The following is a 15,114-nucleotide window of genomic DNA, read 5'->3' on the forward strand; positions in this document are numbered from 1 at the left end:
GATTATGACATCATCTAATGATTATGACATCATCAAATGATTATGACATCAACAAAATGATTATGACATCATCTAATGATTATGACATCATCAAATGATTATGACATCAACAAAATGATTATGACATCATGCAATAAATATGACATCAAATGATTATGACATCATCAAATGACTATAACATCAACAAAATGATTATGACATCATCTAATGATTATGACATCATCAAATGATTATGACATCATCAAATGATTATGACATCAACAAAATGATTATGACATCATCTAATGATTATGACATCATCAAATGATTATGACATCAACAAAATGATTATGACATCATCTAATGATTATGACATCATCAAATGATTATGACATCAACAAAATGATTATGACATCATGCAATGAATATGACATCAAATGATTATGACATCATCAAATGACTATGACATCAACAAAATGATTATGACATCATCTAATGATTATGACATCATCAAATGATTATGACATCAAATGATTATGACATCATCAAATGATTATGACATCATCAAATGATTATGACATCAACAAAATGATTATGACATCATGCAATGAATATGACATCAAATGATTATGACATCATCAAATGACTATGACATCAACAAAATGATTATGACATCATCAAATGATTATGACATCAAATGATTATGACATCATCAAATGATTATGACATCAACAAAATGATTATGACATCATCTAATGATTATGACATCATCAAATGATTATGACATCAACAAAATGATTATGACATCATCTAATGATTATGACATCATCAAAATGATTATGACATCAACAAAATGATTATGACATCATCAAATGATTATGACATCATCAAATGATTATGGCATCGACAAAATGATTATGACATCATCTAATGATTATGACATCAAATGATTGTGACATCATCAAATGATTATGACATCAAATGATTATGACATCATCAAATGATTATGACATCAACAAAATGATTATGACATCATCTAATGATTATGACATCATCAAATGATTATGACATCATCAAATGATTATGACATCATCTAATGATTATGACATCATTAAATGATTATGACATCAACAAAATGATAAATGACATCATCCAATGATTATGACATCAAATGATTATGACATCATCAAATCATTATGACATCAACAAAATGATTATGACATCATGCAATGAATATGACATCAAATGATTATGACATCATCAAATGACTATGACATCAACAAAATGATTATGACATCATCCAATGATTATGACATCAAATGATTATGACATCATCAAATCATTATGACATCAACAAAATGATTATGACATCATGCAATGAATATGACATCAAATGATTATGACATCATCAAATGACTATGACATCAACAAAATGATTATGACATCATCTAATGATTATGACATCATCAAATGATTATGACATCAACAAAATGATTATGACATCATCCAATGATTATGACATCAAATGATTATGACATCATCAAATGATTATGACATCAAATGATTATGACATCAACAAAATGATTATGACATCATCTAATGATTATGACATCATCAAATGATTATGACATCAACAAAATGATTATGACATCATCTAATGATTATGACATCATCAAATGATTATGACATCAACAAAATGATTATGACATCATCCAATGATTATGACATCAAGTGATTATGACATCATCAAATCATTATGACATCAACAAAATGATTATGATATCATGCAATGAATATGACATCAAATGATTATGACATCATCAAATGACTATGACATCAACAAAATGATTATGACATCATCTAATGATTATGACATCATCAAATGATTATGACATAAACAAAATGATTATGACATCAAATGATTATGACATAATCAAATGATTATGACATCAACAAAATGATTATGACATCAACAAAATAATTATGACATCATCAAATGATTATGACATCATCCAAAGATTATGACATCAAATGATTATGACATCATCAAATGATTATGGCATCGACAAAATGATTATGACATCACCTAATGATTATGACATCAACAAAATGATTATGACATCATCCAATGATTATGACATCATCAAATGATTATGGCATCAACAAAATGATTATGACATCATCAAATGATTATGACATCAACAAAATGATTATGACATCATCCAATGATTATGACATCAAATGATTATGACATCATCAAATGATTATGACATCAAATGATTATGACATCATCAAATGATTATGACATCAACAAAATGATTATGACATCATCTAATGATTATGACATCATCAAATGATTATGACATCAACAAAATGATTATGACATCATCCAATGATTATGACATCAAATGATTATGACATCATCAAATCATTATGACATCAACAAAATGATTATGACATCATGCAATGAATATGACATCAAAAGATTATGACATCATCAAATGACTATGACATCAACAAAATGATTATGACATCATCTAATGATTATGACATCATCAAATGATTATGACATCAACAAAATGAATATGACATTAAATGATTATGACATAATCAAATGATTATGACATCATCAAATGACTATGACATCAACAAAATGATTATGACATCATCTAATGATTATGACATCATCAAATGATTATGACATCAACAAAATGATTATGACATCATCCAATGATTATGACATCAAATGATTATGACATCATCAAATGATTATGACATCAAATGATTATGACATCATCAAATGATTATGACATCAACAAAATGATTATGACATCAAATGATTATGACATCATCAAATGATTATGACATCAAATGATTATGACATCATCAAATGATTATGACATCAACAAAATGATGATGACATCATCCAATGATTATGACATCAACAAAATGATTATGACATTATCCAATGATTATGACATCAAATGATTATGACATCATCAAATGATTATGACATCAACAAAATGATTATGACATCATCAAATGATTATGACATCAACAAAATGATTATGACATCATCTAATGATTATGACATCATCAAATGACTATGATATCAACAAAATGATTATGACATCATCAAATGATTATGACATCAACAAAATGATTATGACATCATCCAATGATTATGACATCAAATGATTATGACATCATCAAATGATTATGACATCAACAAAATGATTATGACATCATCTAATGATTATGACATCATCAAATGATTATGACATCAACAAAATGATTATGACATCATCCAATGATTATGACATCATCAAATGATTATGACATCATCAAATGATTATGACATCAACAAAATGATTATGACATCATCCAATGTTTATGACATCAACAAAATGATTATGACATCGTCCAATGATTATGACATCATCTAATGATTATGACATCAACAAAATGATTATGACATCATCCAATGATTATGACATCAAATGATTATGACATCATCAAATGATTATGACATCAACAAAATGATTATGACATCATCTAATGATTATGACATCAGCAAATGATTATGACATCAACAAAATGAGTATGACATCATCCAATGATTATGACATCAAATGATTATGACATCATCAAATGATTATGACATCAACAAAATGATTATGACATCATCCAATGATTATGACATCAACAAAATGATTATGACATCATCCAATGATTATGACATCATCCAATGATTATGACATCAACAAAATCATTATGATATCATCTAATGATTATGACATCATCAAATGATTATGACATCAACAAAATGATTATGACATCATCTAATGATTATGACATCATCAAATGATTATGACATCAACAAAATGATTATGGCATCATCAAATGATTATGACATCAACAAAATGATTATGACATCATCAAATGATTTTGACATCATCCAATGATTATGACATCAAATGATTATGACATCATGAAATGATTATGACATCAACAAAATGATTATGACATCATCCAATGATTATGACATCAAATGATTATGATATCATCTAATGATTACGACATCATCAAATGATTATGACATCAACAAAATGATTATGACATCATCCAATGATTATGACATCAAAAGTTTATGACATAATCAAATGATTATGACATCAACAAAATGATTATGACATCAACAAAATAATTATGACATCATGTAATGATTATGACATCAACAAAATGATTATGACATTATCCAATGATTATGACATCAAATGATTATGACATCATCAAATGATTATGAAATCAACAAAATGATTATGACATCATCAAATGATTTTGACATCATCCAATGATTATGACATCAAATGATTATGACATCATCAAATGATTATGACATCAACAAAATGATTATGACATCATCCAATGATTATGACATCAAATGATTATGACATCATCTAATGATTACGACATCATCAAATGATTATGACATCAACAAAATGATTATGACATCATCCAATGATTATGACATCAAATGATTATGACATCATCAAATGATTATGACATCAAATGATTATGACATCATCAAATGATTATGACATCAACAAAATGATTATGACATCATCTAATGATTATGACATCATCAAATGATTATGACATCAACAAAATGATTATGACATCATCCAATGATTATGACATCAAATGATTATGACATCATCAAATCATTATGACATCAACAAAATGATTATGACATCATGCAATGAATATGACATCAAATGATTATGACATCATCAAATGACTATGACATCAACAAAATGATTATGACATCATCTAATGATTATGACATCATCAAATGATTATGACATCAACAAAATGATTATGACATCATCCAATGATTATGACATCAAATGATTATGACATCATCAAATGATTATGACATCAAATGATTATGACATCATCAAATGATTATGACATCAACAAAATGATTATGACATCATCTAATGATTATGACATCATCAAATGATTATGACATCAACAAAATGATTATGACATCATCTAATGATTATGACATCATCAAATGATTATGACATCAACAAAATGATTATGACATCATCCAATGATTATGACATCAAATGATTATGACATCATCAAATCATTATGACATCAACAAAATGATTATGACATCATGCAATGAATATGACATCAAATGATTATGACATCATCAAATGACTATGACATCAACAAAATGATTATGACATCATCTAATGATTATGACATCATCAAATGATTATGACATCAACAAAATGATTATGACATCAAATGATTATGACATAATCAAATGATTATGACATCATCAAATGACTATGACATCAACAAAATGATTATGACATCATCTAATGATTATGACATCATCAAATGATTATGACATCAACAAAATGATTATGACATCATCCAATGATTATGACATCAAATGATTATGACATCATCAAATGATTATGACATCAAATGATTATGACATCAACAAAATGATTATGACATCAAATGATTATGACATCATCAAATGATTATGACATCAACAAAATGATTATGACATCATCAAATGATTATGACATCATCAAATGATTATGACATCAACAAAATGATTATGACATCATCCAATGATTATGACATCAAATGATTATGACATCATCAAATCATTATGACATCAACAAAATGATTATGACATCATGCAATGAATATGACATCAAATGATTTTGACATCATCAAATGACTATGACATCAACAAAATGATTATGACATCATCTAATGATTATGACATCATCTAATGATTATGACATCATCAAATGATTATGACATCAACAAAATGATTATGACATCATGCAATGAATATGACATCAAATGATTATGACATCATCAAATGACTATGACATCAAAAAAATGATTATGACATCATCTAATGATTATGACATCATCAAATGATTATGACATCAACAAAATGATTATGACATCAAATGATTATGACATAATCAAATGATTATGACACCATCAAATGACTATGACATCAACAAAATGATTATGACATCATCTAATGATTATGACATCATCAAATGATTATGACATCAACAAAATGATTATGACATCATCCAATGATTATGACATCAAATGATTATGACATCAAATGATTATGACATCATCAAATGATTATGACATCAACAAAATGATTATGACATCAAATGATTATGACATCATCAAATGATTATGACATCAACAAAATGATTATGACATCATCCAATGATTATGACATCAAATGATTATGACATCATCAAATCATTATGACATCAACAAAATGATTATGACATCATGCAATGAATATGACATCAAATGATTATGACATCATCAAATGACTATGACATCAACAAAATGATTATGACATCATCTAATGATTATGACATCATCAAATGATTATGACATCAACAAAATGATTATGACATCATCCAATGATTATGACATCAAATGATTATGACATCATCAAATGATTATGACATCAAATGATTATGACATCATCAAATGATTATGACATCAACAAAATGATTATGACATCATCAAATGATTATGACATCATCAAATGAATATGACATCAACAAAATGATTATGACATCATCTAATGATTATGACATCATCAAATGGTTATGACATCAACAAAATGATTATGACATCATCCAATGATTATGACATCAAATGATTATGACATCATCAAATGATTATGACATCAACAAAATGATTATGACATCATCTAATGATTATGACATCATCAAATGATTATGACATCAACAAAATGATTATGACATCATCCAATGATTATGACATCAAATGATTATGACATCATCAAATGATTATGACATTAACAAAATGATTATGACATCATCCAATGTTTATGACATCAACAAAATGATTATGACATCGTCCAATGATTATGACATCATCTAATGATTATGACATCAACAAAATGATTATGACATCATCCAATGATTATGACATCAAATGATTATGACATCATCAAATGATTATGACATCAACAAAATGATTATGACATCATCTAATGATTATGACATCAGCAAATGATTATGACATCAACAAAATGAGTATGACATCATCCAATGATTATGACATCAAATGATTATGACATCATCAAATGATTATGACATCAACAAAATGATTATGACATCATCCAATGATTATGACATCAACAAAATGATTATGACATCATCCAATGATTATGACATCATCCAATGATTATGACATCAACAAAATCATTATGATATCATCTAATGATTATGACATCATCAAATGATTATGACATCAACAAAATGATTATGACATCATCTAATGATTATGACATCATCAAATGATTATGACATCAACAAAATGATTATGGCATCATCAAATGATTATGACATCAACAAAATGATTATGACATCATCAAATGATTTTGACATCATCCAATGATTATGACATCAAATGATTATGACATCATGAAATGATTATGACATCAACAAAATGATTATGACATCATCCAATGATTATGACATCAAATGATTATGATATCATCTAATGATTACGACATCATCAAATGATTATGACATCAACAAAATGATTATGACATCATCCAATGATTATGACATCAAATGATTATGACATAATCAAATGATTATGACATCAACAAAATGATTATGACATCAACAAAATAATTATGACATCATGTAATGATTATGACATCAACAAAATGATTATGACATTATCCAATGATTATGACATCAAATGATTATGACATCATCAAATGATTATGAAATCAACAAAATGATTATGACATCATCAAATGATTTTGACATCATCCAATGATTATGACATCAAATGATTATGACATCATCAAATGATTATGACATCAACAAAATGATTATGACATCATCCAATGATTATGACATCAAATGATTATGACATCATCTAATGATTACGACATCATCAAATGATTATGACATCAACAAAATGATTATGACATCATCCAATGATTATGACATCAAATGATTATGACATCATCAAATGATTATGACATCAAATGATTATGACATCATCAAATGATTATGACATCAACAAAATGATTATGACATCATCAAATGATTATGACATCAACAAAATGATTATGACATCATCCAATGATTATGACATCAAATGATTATGACATCATCAAATCATTATGACATCAACAAAATGATTATGACATCATGCAATGAATATGACATCAAATGATTATGACATCATCAAATGACTATGACATCAACAAAATGATTATGACATCATCTAATGATTATGACATCATCAAATGATTATGACATCAACAAAATGATTATGACATCATCCAATGATTATGACATCAAATGATTATGACATCATCAAATGATTATGACATCAAATGATTATGACATCATCAAATGATTATGACATCAACAAAATGATTATGACATCATCTAATGATTATGACATCATCAAATGATTATGACATCATCCAATGATTATGACATCAAATGATTATGACATCATCAAATGATTATGACATCAACAAAATGATTATGACATCATCTAATGATTATGACATCAGCAAATGATTATGACATCAACAAAATGATTATGACATCATCCAATGATTATGACATCAAATGATTATGACATCATCAAATGATTATGACATCAACAAAATGATTATGACATCATCTAATGATTATGACATCAGCAAATGATTATGACATCAACAAAATGATTATGACATCATCCAATGATTATGACATCAAATGATTATGACATCATCAAATGATTATGACATCAACAAAATGATTATGACATCATCTAATGATTATGACATCAGCAAATGATTATGACATCAACAAAATGAGTATGACATCATCCAATGATTATGACATCAAATGATTATGACATCATCAAATGATTATGACATCAACAAAATGATTATGACATCATCCAATGATTATGACATCAACAAAATGATTATGACATCATCCAATGATTATGACATCATCCAATGATTATGACATCAACAAAATCATTATGATATCATCTAATGATTATGACATCATCAAATGATTATGACATCAACAAAATGATTATGACATCATCTAATGATTATGACATCATCAAATGATTATGACATCAACAAAATGATTATGGCATCATCAAATGATTATGACATCAACAAAATGATTATGACATCATCAAATGATTTTGACATCATCCAATGATTATGACATCAAATGATTATGACATCATGAAATGATTATGACATCAACAAAATGATTATGACATCATCCAATGATTATGACATCAAATGATTATGATATCATCTAATGATTACGACATCATCAAATGATTATGACATCAACAAAATGATTATGACATCATCCAATGATTATGACATCAAATGATTATGACATAATCAAATGATTATGACATCAACAAAATGATTATGACATCAACAAAATAATTATGACATCATGTAATGATTATGACATCAACAAAATGATTATGACATTATCCAATGATTATGACATCAAATGATTATGACATCATCAAATGATTATGAAATCAACAAAATGATTATGACATCATCAAATGATTTTGACATCATCCAATGATTATGACATCAAATGATTATGACATCATCAAATGATTATGACATCAACAAAATGATTATGACATCATCCAATGATTATGACATCAAATGATTATGACATCATCTAATGATTACGACATCATCAAATGATTATGACATCAACAAAATGATTATGACATCATCCAATGATTATGACATCAAATGATTATGACATCATCAAATGATTATGACATCAAATGATTATGACATCATCAAATGATTATGACATCAACAAAATGATTATGACATCATCTAATGATTATGACATCATCAAATGATTATGACATCAACAAAATGATTATGACATCATCCAATGATTATGACATCAAATGATTATGACATCATCAAATCATTATGACATCAACAAAATGATTATGACATCATACAATGAATATGACATCAAATGATTATGACATCATCAAATTACTATGACATCAACCAAATGATTATGACATCATCTAATGATTATGACATCATCAAATGATTATGACATCAACAAAATGATTATGACATCATCCAATGATTATGACATCAAATGATTATGACATCATCAAATGATTATGACATCAAATGATTATGACATCATCAAATGATTATGACATCAACAAAATGATTATGACATCATCTAATGATTATGACATCATCAAATGATTATGACATCAACAAAATGATTATGACATCATCTAATGATTATGACATCATCAAATGATTATGACACCAACAAAATGATTATGACATCATCCAATGATTATGACATCAAATGATTATGACATCATCAAATCATTATGACATCAACAAAATGATTATGACATCATGCAATGAATATGACATCAAATGATTATGACATCATCAAATGACTATGACATCAACAAAATGATTATGACATCATCGAATGATTATGACATCATCAAATGATTATGACATCAACAAAATGATTATGACATCAAATGATTATGACATAATCAAATGATTATGACATCATCAAATGACTATGACATCAACAAAATGATTATGACATCATCTAATGATTATGACATCATCAAATGATTATGACATCAACAAAATGATTATGACATCATCCAATGATTATGACATCAAATGATTATGACATCATCAAATGATTATGACATCAAATGATTATGACATCAACAAAATGATTATGACATCAAATGATTATGACATCATCAAATGATTATGACATCAACAAAATGATTATGACATCATCAAATGATTATGACATCATCAAATGATTATGACATCAACAAAATGATTATGACATCATCCAATGATTATGACATCAAATGATTATGACATCATCAAATCATTATGACATCAACAAAATGATTATGACATCATGCAATGAATATGACATCAAATGATTTTGACATCATCAAATGACTATGACATCAACAAAATGATTATGACATCATCTAATGATTATGACATCATCTAATGATTATGACATCATCAAATGATTATGACATCAACAAAATGATTATGACATCATGCAATGAATATGACATCAAATGATTATGACATCATCAAATGACTATGACATCAAAAAAATGATTATGACATCATCTAATGATTATGACATCATCAAATGATTATGACATCAACAAAATGATTATGACATCAAATGATTATGACATAATCAAATGATTATGACACCATCAAATGACTATGACATCAACAAAATGATTATGACATCATCTAATGATTATGACATCATCAAATGATTATGACATCAACAAAATGATTATGACATCATCCAATGATTATGACATCAAATGATTATGACATCAAATGATTATGACATCATCAAATGATTATGACATCAACAAAATGATTATGACATCAAATGATTATGACATCATCAAATGATTATGACATCAACAAAATGATTATGACATCATCCAATGATTATGACATCAAATGATTATGACATCATCAAATCATTATGACATCAACAAAATGATTATGACATCATGCAATGAATATGACATCAAATGATTATGACATCATCAAATGACTATGACATCAACAAAATGATTATGACATCATCTAATGATTATGACATCATCAAATGATTATGACATCAACAAAATGATTATGACATCATCCAATGATTATGACATCAAATGATTATGACATCATCAAATGATTATGACATCAAATGATTATGACATCATCAAATGATTATGACATCAACAAAATGATTATGACATCATCAAATGATTATGACATCATCAAATGAATATGACATCAACAAAATGATTATGACATCATCTAATGATTATGACATCATCAAATGGTTATGACATCAACAAAATGATTATGACATCATCCAATGATTATGACATCAAATGATTATGACATCATCAAATCATTATGACATCAACAAAATGATTATGACATCATGCAATGAATATGACATCAAATGATTATGACATCATCAAATGACTATGACATCAACAAAATGATTATGACATCATCTAATGATTATGACATCATCAAATGATTATGACATCAACAAAATGATTATGACATCAAATGATTATGACATAATCAAATGATTATGACATCAACAAAATGATTATGACATCAACAAAATAATTATGACATCATCAAATGATTATGACATCATCCAAAGATTATGACATCAAATGATTATGACATCATCAAATGATTATGACATCAACAAAATGATTATGACATCAACAAAATGATTATGACATCATCAAATGATTATGACATCATCAAATGATTATGGCATCGACAAAATGATTATGACATCATCTAATGATTATGACATCAACAAAATGATTATGACATCATCCAATGATTATGACATCATCAAATGATTATGGCATCGACAAAATGATTATGACATCATCAAATGATTATGACATCAACAAAATGATTATGACATCATCTAATGATTATGACATCATCAAATGATTATGACATCAACAAAATGATTATGACATCATCCAATGATTATGACATCAACAAAATGATTATGACATCATCAAATGATTATGACATCATCCAATGAGTATGACATCAAATGATTATGACATCATCAAATGACTATGACATCAACAAAATGATTATGACATCATCGAATGATTATGACATCATCAAATGATTATGACATCAACAAAATGATTATGACATCATCCAATGATTATGACATCAAATGATTATGACATAATCAAATGATCATGTGGGGGTGCACGCATCACAGAAGCAAAGCGTCACGAAGATAAGCGTCGGGATACGGCAGTTATTACATGGCACAGAACTAAAATCCATCTTCTCTCTTCATACAGGTAAAAATTCCCTCTGCTTGCTGTCTTCTGCAACATATTCAAATGGTACAACTTCCCACCTCTGATTGCTGTCTCATCTGCTGCAATAGACTCTAATGGTAAAAATTCCCTCTGCTTGCTGTCTTCTGCAACATATTCAAATGGTACAACTTCCCACCTCTGATTGCTGTCTCATCTGCTGCAATAGACTCTAATGGTAAAAATTCCCTCTGCTTGCTGTCTTCTGCAACATATTCAAATGGTACAACTTCCCACCTCTGATTGCTGTCTCATCTGCTGCAATAGACTCTAATGGTAAAAATTCCCTCTGCTTGCTGTCTTCTGCAACATATTCAAATGGTACAACTTCCCACCTCTGATTGCTGTCTCATCTGCTGCAATAGACTCTAATGGTAAAAATTCCCTCTGCTTGCTGTCTTCTGCAACATATTCAAATGGTACAACTTCCCACCTCTGATTGCTGTCTCATCTGCTGCAATAGACTCTAATGGTAAAAATTCCCTCTGCTTGCTGTCTTCTGCAACATATTCAAATGGTACAACTTCCCACCTCTGATTGCTGTCTCATCTGCTGCAATAGACTCTAATGGTAAAAATTCCCTCTGCTTGCTGTCTTCTGCAACATATTCAAATGGTACAACTTCCCACCTCTGATTGCTGTCTCATCTGCTGCAATAGACTCTAATGGTAAAAATTCCCTCTGCTTGCTGTCTTCTGCAACATATTCAAATGGTACAACTTCCCACCTCTGATTGCTGTCTCATCTGCTGCAATAGACTCTAATGGTAAAAATTCCCTCTGCTTGCTGTCTTCTGCAACATATTCAAATGGTACAACTTCCCACCTCTGATTGCTGTCTCATCTGCTGCAATAGACTCTAATGGTAAAAATTCCCTCTGCTTGCTGTCTTCTGCAACATATTCAAATGGTACAACTTCCCACCTCTGATTGCTGTCTCATCTGCTGCAATAGACTCTAATGTTAAAAATTCCCTCTGCTTGCTGTCTGCTGTGTCATCTGCTGCTTTACCATCTAGAAACATAGTTTAATGTGTCTGCTAATTCTTTGTTATAAATCATTTGGTGCATTGTACTTAAAACTCACTGTTGCATTTCCATGACTGGGATCAGTGTAGATCTTATCTGGTGGAGGTGTTAAAATAGATGTTGCCAGGCTGAATGTCTTTGATCATCCCAAAAAAAAAAAAAACCCTGGTGTGCTGACCCCAGCTGCCAAATTATCCTCAACCAGTTCCCACAATCCATCTCTTCAGACCCTGCAGTCTGGACTATAAATTTAGAACCATCCATAGGGGTGCACGCATGTGGGGGTGCACGCATCACAGAAGCAAAGCGTCACGAAGATAAGCGTCGGGATACAGCAGTTATTACATGGCAGTTAGTCAGGACAGGAGTCAAGTAACCCTCACTCTGCTGTCCCTTTTAACCATGTGCTTTATTCCTATCCTCCTATGTTCTCTTGCAATCCACTTTCACCGACCAATCCCCCCTCCATCACGACTCATATACATCAGCTCCTCTCTCTTTGCTTCTCCCATGTACAGCTCCCATGCACTTCTCACCTTCTTAAAAAGCCTCAGCCCATCTTGCCCAAACACACTGCACATAAAATCTTCATACAATTCCAAAAACTACTTGCTCTTTATCTTCCTGCTCCTACTGATTTCAGGGGACATCTCCCCCAACCCCGGTCCACCATCCCCCAACCTCAACCCCTACCCTACCTCACATCGAAACCTTAATAATCTTACTAATATCACTTGCACTCCTTCATCTCCTTCTTTCAATTGTGCCCTTTGGAATCCACGGTCTGTATGCAACAAGCTTCCTTTCCTACACAATTACTTTCTGAAAAACTCTCTGAATTTGTTGGCCCTCACGGAAACCTGGATTCAGGATTCTGACACTGTCTCTCCTGCTGCCATTTCCCATGGTGGCTTACAATTCTCCCATTCCCCGAGACCGACAAATAGACCTGGTGGTGGAGTCGGCATACTCCTGTCCCCACAATGCACTTTCCAGGTCATCCCCTCAGTTCCATCACTCTCATTCCCTTCTTT

Source organism: Dendrobates tinctorius, unplaced genomic scaffold (assembly GCF_039654945.1).
Source record: "Dendrobates tinctorius isolate UK_male_01 unplaced genomic scaffold, ASM3965494v1 ptg000019l, whole genome shotgun sequence".
Lineage (NCBI taxonomy): Eukaryota > Metazoa > Chordata > Amphibia > Anura > Dendrobatidae > Dendrobates > Dendrobates tinctorius.